Below are 12,989 nucleotides of genomic sequence, written 5' to 3' on the forward strand. Positions count from 1 at the left end.
ATTACATAGGTTGGTACTTGGTTGCAAGGCTGTTAATTAGTTTAGAATTAGTAAGAGAGGACACAATGTATATCAAAACCCGGCAGTGTTTTGTCTGTTACTGGATACGTGGTGTTGTGACGTCACGTGGTGTTGTGGTGACGTCACGTGGTGTTGTGACGTCACGTGGTGTTGTGGTGACGTCACGTGGTGTTGTGACGTCACGTGGTGTTGTGGTGACGTCACGTGGTGTTGTGGTGACGTCACGTGGTGTTGTGACGTCACGTGGTGTTGTGGTGACGTCACGTGGTGTTGTGGTGACGTCACGTGGCGTTGTGGTGACGTCACTGATACAGCTGAGGATCAGTAATATAAGGGCGTAGAAGGAATTATTGTGTAGTACATTACGTAATACATACTCGTGTTTATTTATTTTTTGACTAAGTACGGGCAGATAAGAATCATGTGCTGCAAAATCGTTAGGGTATCTTTATTTTCTCTTTTAACTATCAGTTCATGCTAACTGTTTCCATGATCGTTTCAGAACATGTTTGGGAGTATGAAAGAGCAAATCTGATCAAAGTGATTGAAGGAAGAAAAATAATAAATGATAAGGAAGGTCTTCTGATAGCAACAGTTGTGAATAAACAAACCAGGGAAGAGAAAAATGTGAGCGTCTGTAAGGAATTGTTTAACTGGCATTCAGCACAGCTCTTCTGCTGGTCACTTGGACATCACTTCTCAGACTGGGGGAGTTACCCGACAAACATGAAATACGTTCCTGAGTGAGTATTAATTCGTTTATCAACTTTTTGCATTTATTAATACACCGTTTCACTGTATAAGATTGGACATATTTTACCTCTAAATATTTGAACATTTTGCAACCATTTCTCATCAAATCCTTCAGAAATTGGCGTAATCCGGATAACTTTTCAATTACAATGGATGAGGTCAGCTGTAAATATAGTGACACCGGCAAATCGGATTGTCATTCTAGCCCTAGGGTAATGACACACACCTGTGAATACCGGGATAGCATTTGGCTCCGCTGCTTTAGTAATACAGGTTTGAAAGAGGATGAAACGATTATCCTAACTATTAAGGGTTTCTATAGTTTCATAGCGTGACAAATTTTACCACATCATGCCATTTAATAGGGTCACCACTCACTAATATTTATTAATATCCTCAAACGTCAATGAACGTGTTTCATATTGTAAATATTTCAAAATTGAACATAGAAATCTTTCAGGGTGTGCCAAGGAAAATCAAGTGGTATCAAACAAAAGTTGTACAGTAACAAACATTGGCGGATTTTTGAAAAATTTGTGTTTTGATGAGAGTATAAAAGATTACTTTCACTTGTGCGCTAATTCGAACGTTACCTATGTAATGGGTACTGAGAATCATACACTCTCAAGTGTCTCCTCGGTGTGTGACAATGACCCGTATGTTTATCAGGCGTGTGGTTTTGATACAAAAACAACAAAACAAAGTGGCCTCTGCAGTGGAGGTCCTACTGACAACACCACCGATATTACTTGCGATGACAAATGTGGTTACACATACAGAATCTACTGTAATTTCTATGGTGACGTGTATGGCGTCGTACCTTGGTATCAGGTTTGTGATGGAATTGAACAATGTCGCACACACGGGGAGGATGAGAGGGACTGTGATGTTAAGAGCACCACACTACACAGTACATGTCTTCATTACGGCAAGAAATACTGGGATAAAATTAACAAGAAAGTCCCCATACTTAGAAACACTAGGTGTAGTGTGTTTGATCTTGATTGGCCTGGCAAATTTCCGTACTGTTACGATTATCTAGACCAGACAAACTGCAGTGATGTGAACAAAGTGGGAGGTAACTGTTTGGTCAATGATTATATGTCAGTCGTGTCAAAGTACGTGGTATGTGGTAGCGAATTTAAGCGTACCAATAAACCGGTTAATCTATGTGACGATAACCTAGAAGACAAATGTACTTCACTACCTCAACCTGGGTTAGCTAATGACTGTGTCGTCCACAAACACAGACTTTGCGATGGAGTTAGTGACTGTGTTGATGGTAGTGATGAGACCCTTGATATATGTCAGTACACAACGTTGGGTTATTTAAAATGCAGAAGAGGCTTCAATACTGATAAAAACATGCCAATACCTGTCAAATGGTTACTGGATGATCAAACAGATTGTCTGGATGGAGAAGATGAAAAAAGAAACCTTAAGGTGACATACTGTGAAGAAATAAATGAAGGTACTGAAAGAATAAATTTAGGAAACAAAACATGTCAGGACGTTTTTCTGTGTCCAGGAGATTCCAAGATTAGTTATGTTGAGTTTGACGCTCTTTGTGATGGTATAAACTCTTGTGAAGTTGAAAATGATATCTGTACGATTTCAAGAGATTTCCCGAGCATCAATGCATCTGCTGTTATCAACAGTTGTAATGTGCGAGATTTGTGCGAATCAATGGAACAATCCGAAAATGTAACTTGTCATGTTCAAGAATTTCAGAGTCCAGCAGGAAATACATTTGGTGTCAAAATGATGATAAATGTCCCAACTTCAAAGACAAAAGTTGACTGCAGTATTCAATATGGTGAATATTATGTCTTCTTGAGTTGCATGGGTTTATGTCTAAACTCCACGTGTCCTCTTCAGAACACTTCCTTAGACTATGATTCATGCCCCGGTCAGTATCCTGACCGGATCCACACTCTCGCTAACAATTCTGCTCTAACATTTGTGACTATGTCTGATGAAGGTGAATATGAAAATGCACATTTCCAGTGTGATAACAAAAAGTGTGTTCATTATAGCCAAGTTTGTAACCTGGTTGATGACTGTGGTGACTTGTCAGATGAACGACTTTGTAAAAACCATTTAGTTTGTGAGGATACTAAAAACCGGACAAAACAGGACCTAATATCTTATTCCCAAAGGTGTGATGGTAAATTTGACTGCTTCGATTTATCTGATGAATGCAATCAGTCATGTGGCAAGGAAATCTTAGCCAATTGGGTATTGAAACTTAGTTGCTGGCTGCTGGGCCTTTTGGCATCCATTTTTAATGTCGTCATGGTGGCCAAAGTTGGAAGTTCCATAAGAGAATCTGAATCAGGTAGTATGCTGTGCACTAGAGTGCTGATCTGTTTAATCGGATTAGGCGATCTACTTATAGGAGTCTACTTGATCGTATTGTCTGTATTCGACAGTATCATTTTAGGAGAGGATTACTGTGCAAAGCAAGCAGAATGGTTATCAGGCACTGCTTGTTCTGTTTTGGGAGTGATTAGCACTACGGGATCGCAACTTTCTCTATTTTCGATGACTGCTTTGAGTTTGATTAGGATGAGGGGAATTGTGAATAATTCTATGATTGCTCCTACCCGCGTCAATAAAAAAGCAGTAATAAAAGCTGCCATGATTGTGATCGGAATCATTACTGCTTCGCTATCAGTGGCACTCATACCATTGGTCCCCGCCTTAGAGGACTACTTTGTGAAAGGTTTCTTCTATGACCGAGACTACAAGCTATTTATTGGTTTTCCGAACAAAATAAAGCACGTCAAGATTCTTCAAGCATATTACAAAAATGAGAGCTTCTCTAGAGATACATCCTGGACTGATATTGGCGAAAAAGTAGATGCAATGTTCAGTCATATTAAGAGTTATGGAAGTGGAAGCTTGAATAAAAGTGCTGTTCACTTTTACGGTAACGATGGTGTGTGTCTTTTTAAATACTCCGTTCGAAGTGATGACCCAAGGAGAAGCCGAACGATATCAGATGTGGAAGAGGACTTGATCGACGTGAAAGGAAATATGATAGTTTGGCTCATGCTAGGTGTAAACCTATGTTGTTTTTTGTTCATTACCGTGTCCTACTTGTTGATCTACATTAAATCCCGGCAATCATCCAGGAATTCTGGGCAAAACAGCAATCCAGAAACTGTCCGCAGAAACCGAGCAATGGAAAACAGGATTGCGCTGGTCATAGCCTCGGATTTCGCTTGTTGGGTTCCATTCATAATCATCAGCGGGCTCCACAATCTCGAGTCAATCGATGCTACAGATTGGTACCTCACTTTTGCAATGATAGTTTTACCCCTCAATTCTGTCATAAACCCGATGCTGTATGACAATACTTTGAGAGAATTTTTTAGTAAGATTTTTACTTTACTTAACTTTATTGTCCAAAGTGTTGCTGTTAGATTTCCAAATCGTGGCAGATATTTGAGAGCAACTAAAGAGGCTCCAGAAGAAAGGCAAATTGTAGAAATGGGAGGTGATATTGACAAGGGGGCACCTGCCGACGAGGGTATCATGGAAATTTAGATAGAAATATGGAAATAGTGATAACAAGGTAAGACTTCATATAATATATTTACGAAGATTTTACACGTTTATCAGGTTCTTGGAGTTGTAGGATTTAGTTTTCACTAAGCACTATAGTACTAAATATGCGGTAATTCACGGTTGAAAATTTAAGAAGAGGTAAGCAATTAATTATTAATTAGCTCATAGATATCAACATCAGTTTAAATATCTCTGATCATCTCAGCTGATTGATATAATTATTCTAATTTTCAGGAAATCATTACGTTATGGATTCTTTCAACTAGTAAGCTAGTATTACCAAATGTATAGACAGTACAATCCCTGGTCGGAAACCGAATGGAACTTTCATCTTTAAAGACACCACGTGATCAAAACGATTATTATATTTGTACCCAGGTCTGGTTAACTTTAAGTTATAAATTATGTGTTGCAGTGTTTCTATTTTAAAATGTCACCCGACCTTGTAGTATATTTTATTTAATTCTATCTTTTCTTTTGAGAAGAAATTTATTTAAAATCCAATATGCTGGAACCCATTAACCATGACTGGATGTGATGAGTATTATACGAATATGTTCACACACGAGGGACTACTTGTTGTTGTATTTGCAAATATCTGACTAGTGACATTTAACTTTAATGATTTTCGTTGCTTTTTGTTATAATTGGACTGTTGAATATATCAAAAGTAACATATAAACTTATAAAAAAGTGTGAAGAGGTACATCTAACATCCGTTTCCGTACCTGGAAAGTGGAAACAGTATTTTACTTTTACGACACTTTAAAACTTTCAAATCTAATTGTATTCTTTCGACATCGGACGTTTTTTATTTGAGCATCATTAGTATTTACTTATTAATAACTAATTAGTCATTTAAATATCTTTCCTTGACAAATCTATTGTGTAATTGTAGTTTTAAGTTATCATCTTAGTTGTATATTGATTTTTCATTTTAAGTATGATTTTGCGCTCCTACTAAATCGCTCGCCCAAATTTTAAGAAAATTTTTGTGAAAAGGCCCTTTGGGTGTGAAATTGATCTGAATCGGTGTCTTTTTGGACGCTGATTCCGAATAACCCCCATGACGTAGGGTAAAAATGCTTCCCTGGAGAGTTATGGGCAAAAAACCGTTTTGGTCACGTGAATTAACGGGTGATACTCGTAAAATATCTGTTCCATATACCGTCGACGAGTCCAACTCGGCGCGCGTCCTGGTAAGTTGTAAACCTACAATCACGTGAAAGGCTTAAAAGGCTAGTAAAACATGAATTCGAGTGTTTAGGGCTCGGGTTAGGGTGCGGGTTGTGGTAAGGGTTATGGATAGCTTCGGGGTTATGGTTAGGGTTAGGGTTGGGATCAGGGTTTATGTAAAACCGTTTTATACGGCTGCAAAACCATAAAAACCAAAGTCACGTGAAATTTTTGGGCGAGCGAATTAGTAAAAGCCATGATTTTGGGCCGATCAAAAGTTTGCAACTTTAACTTTGCAGATTCTGTACCATGTACTCTGATTGGCTGAATTGTGTCAGCTAAAGCTTCTTGAACATTGGAATGCACCTTTACTTGATTCACGATGTCAATCCTTCCCAGCTCGGCGAGGCCCAATGGTGCATTTAGCGCCGATCTACGGTTGCGAGAACTAACTCTCTAACTTTTTAACTTTCAAAGTTAAGCCCCATCCAGTAAGGTTTCTTGAGAAATGGCAGCGTTTGATTGACGATGTCAACCCATCGAGATCGTTGCTCTGCGAAGCAGAGCAACGATCGACGATGGGTTGCAAGAGCGAAGCAAGAATGCTAGTTTGCGCGGTGCGTCGAAGCGGCGAAGTCCTCCGATGCAATGGCAGCGTTTGATCGAAAACCTGGTTTCAGCCGCGCACTGAGTTAGATGGTAAAATCTAAATATTTGATTGTAAAATCGCATAAACGCGCTTACTTGCGCGTTTTAGAGGGTTCAATTACGCCAGGCTATGTTTATCAACATAATAGCCTGGGGTCTCCATACCAGGTACACAGGGGGGGCTGAAACCAGGTTTTCGCGTCGATCAAATGCTGCCATTTGTAGTCGAACGTCGCCAACAGTTGCTCTCGTCCAATGAAATCGCTGCATTTTGCAAGTCAGTATGCATAATTGAATTACATATATTCATATGCGGAGCTTGGCTTACATAATGCAGCGATTTCATTGGACGAGAGCAACTTTTGGCGACGTTTGACTACACATGGCAGCGTTTGATCGAAAACCTGGTTTCAGCCCCCCCTGTGGGTAAGGCCAGGCCGGTTTCTGGGCAAATTTCAGTTTGACGGATGACATGATATCAGCAAAGCTTACCGGCTAGACGTGTTACTAGAGGTGGTCGTTTTTCAACAGCACGTGTGTCAGCGCGCGTGACGTCATGTTCACTGCATGATCGCTCGCGTGAATTATTGACGGATGTTTCACATAGCCATGTGTATACGCGTACTGCGTGACGCGAGAGGGCTCTGGTTAGAGCAAGACGGATGTTACTCGACTAAATTTCTTCGAAGTAGTATAGCGCGCGCCGCTTTCTTCTCGAAATGTTGGCCCGCGATGGCAAGTGCTACGAAGTAGCGCGCGCTGGGTCAAATCATTAACAATGGTCAAGTGAATTACAATCTGGAGTCATAGCAACAACATTATTTTGCAAAGGTAAAAAGCTGCGATCTGTAATTTGGCTCAAAATCATACTTTTCATTACTGGGCCGCGCTCAGCCTGTCATTCCGCCGAATAAATCTTTATTCGGTTTATTATGTTAATGAACATAAATCATAATAGCCTGGGGTCCTCAGGTAAACTTTTCAGGATAATTCAAAATCTACGTTGTCCCAAATTGTGCTCCTGGGGAGCTAACTTTAGTTTTACGAGACGGACATTTTGTTGAAAACCAAAACTTTCTATCTCTTTTACTTCCGAAGTTAGGCCCCTAACGGTAAGGTTTCCTGGGCGCCGAAACAAGCGCCAAGCGCGTCACGCAGTACGCGTATACACATGGCTATGTGAACGGTGTTAGTTTAACGGGTGATACTCGTAAAATATTATATGTTATATGGACACGTTCATTGAAGTTTGAGGAAATTGGTAAATTTCTAAAACAGCGTTTTTGACGATAGTGGTTTAATTTTAACATATATTAATCTAGCGTGTTCATAAGTTCTGAACATTAGCCACGTGACCCATACTCCCATATGCACTGCTCAAAAATAAAATGTATTGCTTTTAGGCACTGTTATGTAAAAAATGTCACATTTTTGTGACATTGTTTACCATAGCTGCCCAATTAGCATTTTTTGGTCTAAAATATAGTAGATTAGGTCAATCTAACAATTATGATACAATGTAGGCCTAAAGGGCAGTGATCGAACGGCTTTAAGGCAACATTTCGTAAACTTTGTCACACTCAGAATACGAGACCTCTTTTCTACTGTGAGGTGTCCTCAAAACCCTTTCAACTCATTATTTGATAGTTCTTCTGCCAATCATAGCCCTAAAATATGTTGTTTTGAAAAGTTAACAAATACATGCACTAGAGCACCTAGAGTACAAGTACTCATGCCAAGTAACATCAGATCTGACAGAAGCAATATACAAACAAAACCCAGATTTTTATGACGATCAGGAAAAACTTGTCGAGATCAAGACCAAAATCCGAAAATCAAGGATAGAGTTTTTCAAAGAGAGAAAAGAAGAGGTTACAAAAGACCTGAATGAAACCCAAAAATTGCAATTAGATCTTACATCAGAGAAAGGGGCAAGTTCCTGGCTTTCATCACTCCCACTCAAATCATTTGGATTCTGTCTCAACAAACAAGAATTCAATGACGCCCTAGCCCTTAGGTACAACTTTGGAATAAAAGATGCTGCAAGAAAATGTGTATGTGGAAGTGACAACTCAATAAACCACTCATTGATATGCAAAAGGGGTGGGTATGTATCTCTCCGCCACAATTCATTGAGAGATGTGATAGCAGAGCTATTAGAAACTGCTGGCTGTAAAGATGTTACCACTGAACCTCTCCTCATTCCTGTCAACGGGAGAGAACTTCCTGCAGGGGCCAACAAAGCAGATGGAGCTAGATTAGATGTTAGTGCTAGGAGTGTATGGAACCCATTGGAAAGGGCATTTTTAGATGTAAGAGTATTTCATGCTCAAGCTCCTTCCAATAAGGCTCTTGGATCTCCAACCACTATGTACAATAGCCATGAGAGACAGAAAAAGAATTTATACAATAAAAGGATTGTAGAACTGAGTGGAGTTGGATTGTAGAAGTCGAACATGGGACGTTTACACCGATAGTCCTATCAACCACTGGGGGTATGGGAAGGGAAGCAAATAAGTTCTTCAAGAAGTTAGCGGATAAACTATCTAGGAAATCAGGCCAACGATATAGTGAGGCAATGACATTTATTAGGAAGAGAGTAAGATTTGACCTATTGAGAACAACAATCATAGCTCTTAGAGGAGAGAGAGGGTTTAAAAGTAGTAGTGCAGTAAAAATAGCAGAATTAGATATAAATTTGGAGCCAGTTCTTTAAACTGGCTTACTTATACTACTTAAAGGGTGTTCAAGGGTTTTCTATTGAATTTATATTGAATTTTATATAGGGTAATTGTTATATTATGTGTATATTGTTTGAATAATTTCTTTTTATTTACAAATACATGCACTTGGCTATTGGGAAATGATGTAAATTCTGTCACATTATATGGAATTTGAAATTCTGGGTGAATTTCCGAAATCATTTATATCTGATTTTGGTTTGGAAGGCGGGAAAACTCTATATGAGGACGATACACGGATACAGTTGATTGAAGTATAGAGCAGTTGATGTAAACATCGTCACAAAATGATACGAAATCGTAAATGGACACGTTCATGTTGAAGTTTAAGGATATTGGTAAACCAAAAAAAATAGCGTGTTCAGAAGTTCTGGACATTAGCCACGTGACCCATACTTCCATATACACGGCTCAGAAATACAATTTATTGTTTTTAGGCACTATAATGTAAAAAATGTCACATTTTTGTGACTGTGTTAACCATAGCTGCCCAATTAGCATTTTTTGGTCTAAAATATTATATAGTAGATTAGGTCATTCTAACAATTATGATACAACATTTGGCTAAAGGGCAGGGATCGCAGGGAAGGCAATATTTCGTAAACTTTGTCACACTCAGAATACGATACCTCTTTTCTACTGTGAGGTGTCCTCAAAACCCTTTCAACTCATTATTTGATGGTTCTTCTACCAATCATAGCCCTAAAATATTTTGTTTTGAAAAGTTAGCAAATACATGCACTTATTGGGAAATGATGTAAATTCTGTCACATTATATGGAATTTAAAATTTTGGGTGAATTGCCGAAATCATTTATATCTGATTTTGGTTTGGAAGGCGAGAAAACTGTATATAAGGACGATGCACGGATAGAGCTGATTCAAGTTAAGGGCAGTTGATGTAAAAATTGTCACAATGATAATAAGGGCAGTTGATATGAAAGAAAATCTATCTAACTAATGCAATGGCTGATGTGACGAAATTTACATTTCTTGACCCTATTTTGAAGAAACATGCCTCGATTAGAATTCAATATTCTTCCAGGATTATTAGTAGGTTATTATTCAGCAAATCAGAACTCAAGTTTAACAATTCTGAGTTTAATTTTACTAAGTTACCGAAATGTGACGAAATTCACTTTTCCTGCCCCAACAGTATAATTTCAATGTGATGAAAAATGGGCATGGGTTTCTATATTTCCTTATCTCTGAATTAATCATTTCAAACTATAATAATTAGGACTGTTGATGTGAAAGAAAGTGTATCTAAACTTTACAATGACGTATGTGACAAAATTTACATTTCTTGACCCTATTTTGAAGAACCATACCCCGATTAGAATTCAATATTCTTCCAGGAAATATTAGTAGGTTATTATTCAGCAGATCATCAGAACTCAAGTTTGACAATTCTGAGTTTAATTATACTAAGTTACCGAAATGTGACGAAATTCACTTTTCCTGCCCCAAAAGTATAATTTCAATGTGATGAAAAATGGGCATGGGTTTCTATACTTCCTTTATCTCTGAATTAATCATTTCAAACTATAATTAGGACTGTTGATGTGAAAGAAAATGTATCTAAATTTTACAATGACGTATGTGACGAAATTTACATTTCTTGACCCTATTTTGAAGAACCATACCCCGATTAGAATTCAATATTCTTCCAGGAATTATTGGTAGGTTATTTTTCAGCAAATCAGAACCCAAGTTTAACAATGCTGAGTTTGATATCACTAATTTACAGAAATGTGACGAAATTTACTTTTCCTGCCCCAACAGTATAATTTCAATGTGATGAAAAATGGGCATTACATGGGTTTCTATATTTCCTGTATAAATCCATTCCAATAATAAGGGCAGTTGATATGAAAGAAAATCTATCTAACTAATGCAATGGCTGATGTGACGAAATTTACATTTCTTGCCCCTATTTTGAAGAATCATACCTCAATTAGTATATAATGTTACTTTATCACCATCACTATGTCGATAAATTAGTTATTTTGCCAACACGGAGCAAATAAAGTTATAATTTTTTTTTGTGACGAAATTTACAAATTTTTACCCTGTTCAGGTATTGAAATTTATCCAATGTTAACATATCACTGCCATATAATAATTTATATGACCGGCGTATGGTTGAAATATTGTTAATTGACCCATAGTACGTAATATAGGGTGTTTAAGTGGGTATACTAATATTTACTCAATTTCACACATGTTGAGATATCATACAAATTTATGTGACTAAATTTACCTATTTCTGCCTTCTGTATTTGTATTTGCCTATAACAATGAAATATGTGAACAATTCCAAACACATTCAGCTCACAAAATAATGCTAGACTATTCGGCATTTCTTGTCAGGATGTCATAAACATCCCTCATATAAATTTCTTAAATGTGTGACGGAGTTTACATGGTGCTACCATTTAAGGAAAAAAGTCGCTAAATATGTAGATAATAGTCATATACAGCTATTCTATGAATTGGAAATTCGAAAATCTGGTCAAACACGGCAACAAGGGGTCCATATAAACTCCGTCACGTTTTTATAGTGTGACAAAGTTTACAACTCACTGCCGGCCGCATTTAAGCGATATCTTATCGTCTGATAAAGATATCGTTATGCGACAAAGTTTATCTAGAGGATGAAACGATTATCTTAGGGTTAGAGGGTTTATATAGTTTCATAGTGTGACACATTTTACATCATCGTGCCATTCAGTAGGGTTACTAATATTTACCAATATCCTCAAACTTCAATGAACGTGTCCATATAGCAGCCCATATACTATGGGCTGCTATATTTTTTGTATTAATCAATTTCAATCATAATAAGAAGTGTTGTTGGCCCCCTGCAGGGGCCAACAAAGCAGATGGAGCTAGGTTAGATGTTAGTGCTAGGAGCGTATGGAACCCATTGGAAAGGGCATTTTTAGATGTAAAGGTATTTCATGCTCAAGCTCCTTCCAATAAGGCTCTTGGATCTCCAATGAGTATGTACACTTACTGGCCATGAGAGACAGAAGAAAAAACATGTACAACAAAAGGATTGTCGAAGTAGAACATGGAACATTTACACCAATAGTCCTATCAACAACAGCTACAGGTGGAATGGGAAGAGAAGCAGATACTTTTTTTCTATTCAAAAAGTTAGCTGATAGAATGTCTAGATTATTATTATTAAATCTAAAATAGCTAATAATTTAATAAATTATTAACAGGCCCCTTAACGTGGGCAATAATATAGAGTGTCTAGAAAATCAGGACAAAGATACAGTGAGATCGTATTTCTGAAAGGATAGCTGACCACAATAAAGAAGCTAAGAAGTGGTAGTCTAGTTAAGATATCAGATTTAGAATTTAGATATTAATTTAGAGCCAACAAATTGAATTGGCTACTTTTACTACTACACTAAAGGGTTTTTATGAAATTTTCTAATATTTTTTATTGAATTTCTATATAGAAATTTTATATAGGGTTATTGTTATATTATGCGTATATTGTTATTTGCAAGGTTAACTGAGCTAAGAGCCAGGTTACAAATCACATCAGAACACGATTCAGGTTTGATCTGCTACGAAGCACACTCATAGCACTCAGGGGAATCAGAGGATACAAAAAGCCCAGCACCCTGGACTGGATGACGTATCCTTCAATCTCATTCCTCAGAAGACGAGCTTTGAGGTCTCTTAAGTTTGTTTATGTAAATTTAATAGATAATTTATTGTAGCTTTTATATTGTGTAAAATTTTACGGACGAAATGATCACAGGGGAGACTCCCAACCCACCGCCTCGGCGGGTAGTTAATACACCTTTCACAAGCAAGAGCCACTTTGGTCTACTTGCTGTGAGGTGTCTCAGCTACATGGGTTGGGGGTCCCCCCTTTTTTTTCTTATAAAAAAAAGATACAGTGAGGCAATGACATTTATCAGGAAAAGAATAAGATTTGACTGATTGAGAACAACTATTGTAGCTCTTAGAGGAGAAAGAGGGATAAAAAGTGGTAGCGCTGTTAAAATATCAGAACCAATGTATATAAATTTAGAGCCAACAAATTGAACTG

General features: G+C 37.7%; 2 long non-coding RNA genes across 2 annotated transcripts in view; one reads left to right on the forward strand and one right to left on the reverse strand.

Moving 5' to 3' along the window:
- Positions 1-12,989, reverse strand: part of LOC134826500 (uncharacterized) — a 95,580-nt gene that overhangs the window by 10,490 nt on the left and 72,101 nt on the right. The window lies entirely within an intron of this gene.
- On the forward strand, positions 1,544-5,269 carry LOC134826501 (uncharacterized). Its single transcript, XR_010161709.1, has 2 exons — positions 1,544-4,354; positions 4,582-5,269. It is a non-coding gene; the product is annotated as an uncharacterized LOC134826501 (long non-coding RNA).

The sequence above is a fragment of the Bolinopsis microptera genome, chromosome 2 (genome assembly GCF_026151205.1).
Source record: "Bolinopsis microptera isolate Bmic1 chromosome 2, MBARI_Bmic_1.0, whole genome shotgun sequence".
Taxonomy (NCBI): Eukaryota; Metazoa; Ctenophora; class Tentaculata; order Lobata; family Bolinopsidae; genus Bolinopsis; species Bolinopsis microptera.